We start from the raw sequence: 1533 nt of genomic DNA, 5'->3' as shown, positions 1-1533 counted from the left end.
GCAAAACTAACAAATAGGAAAAGAAGTGAAATAATGTAGCCACGGAAACGTTGGTTTGGGGTCTTAGCAAAAAAATGTTTTAATAATACGATGACATTAACTTCTGTAAATCTGGCGTTTATAGTTTATAAGAGTGATCTCCTTTACTACATTTTATTTCATTAACGCTATGTATTAGGTGCTCAGATAATCTGATTTTTAAATTATTATTATTTAAGGTAAGGAAACAAGGCTGAATGACTTGCCCAAAGTTGCAAAAATAGTAATTAACAGAATTTTTAAAATTCCATGATGTTTATTACCCCTTTATCTACAAGCTAGCAGATGGAAAACCAGTTCTAAAAGTAAAGGACTGTGATTATTCCTAAGGGCATTTGAAATTCTGAAGAACGATTTGTATAAAATGATCCATCATTTAAAAAAGATCTTTCATTGAAGTAATTATTTACTAGTGTGGATAATTAATTACCAACTATAGTCTGTAATGCAGAATGGTTATTTGAAAGTTCTTGGTAAGAAAACAAACAATTGTGTGGTAAAATAAGACCTGAATTTAATTTTTTTATTATTATTTTATTATTAATTCTTACAGCACCTGGTCTTCCTAGGTGGTCTCCCATCCAAGTACTAACCAGGCCCGACCCTGCTTAGCTTCCGAGATCAGACATCGGGCTCGTTCAGGGTGGCGTGGCCGTAGACCATGGACTGTGGCTCCAGTGGAGCGCGAACCCAGGACCTTCTGCTAGTAAAGGAGACGTGCTCACCGCTACACTGTGGAACCACGTCCATGAATTTAATTTTTGAAGTCATCTAATGGCAGCAGAATGGGAGCCCAGAGAGGATTTACCAGCGAGCCGAACTCATTAATCTGCAGTCGGCATTCATCGCAAGCCTCAATTTCTACCCTGTAAAATGACGAGGTTAAGACTAAATGATCTCAAGCTTTCCTTCCAGCTCTAGAATTGTCTGGTTCTAGACACACATGGCATTGTAGTCTAAAGCACATTCGCCTCCCATAAAGTGAAATAAAGTGAACAAGCACACGTAAATGGTGCGGTGATTAAATTTACCGAACGCTAAAAGTCATAGCGTATTAGCCTTACATATGAGAACTCTCCTAATGAATCAAATGGGAAGGATTTGTCAGTGTGTAGTTGTTTGACAGAGGACAAGAACTGTGAAATTGCTGATTTTATCCTAGTGATTCTTGTTCTACAGGTCACACAGAAAAAAATGGGGTCAGTTTCTCATTAATACATATCAGCTTGTCAAAAAAAAAAGAGTTCCTTTTGACATTACAATGAACTACAATAGTCTTAATTAATATTGAGGCTAAAGCACCCGTGCAAATTAATAATTCTTCATATGCCTTAGCTTGAAAGAAATTAAATTTGGCCTAAATGAATTAAAGCCTCGGACCTCAGAGACATCCGATCATTTCTGTCTCTCGGGTATTTTCCTTTGGCCGGGTTTTCTTGGAGATCATTATTTGCTGTGGAACTTTGACATTCTGGTCAGATCTCTCCGTAGGGT

The 1533-nt window shown here is 37.3% G+C and overlaps 1 pseudogene; it reads right to left on the bottom strand.

Moving 5' to 3' along the window:
* Nucleotides 1-583: 583 nt before the first annotated feature.
* On the bottom strand, nt 584-699 carry LOC111733823 (annotated as a pseudogene).
* Nucleotides 700-1533: the final 834 nt, after the last annotated feature.

The sequence above is a fragment of the Pteropus vampyrus genome, unplaced genomic scaffold, assembly GCF_000151845.1.
Source record: "Pteropus vampyrus isolate Shadow unplaced genomic scaffold, Pvam_2.0 Scaffold650, whole genome shotgun sequence".
In the NCBI taxonomy this organism is placed as follows: Eukaryota; Metazoa; Chordata; class Mammalia; order Chiroptera; family Pteropodidae; genus Pteropus; species Pteropus vampyrus.
Note: the sequence above shows the minus strand (reverse complement) of the source record. Positions and strands in the feature narration are given on the sequence as shown.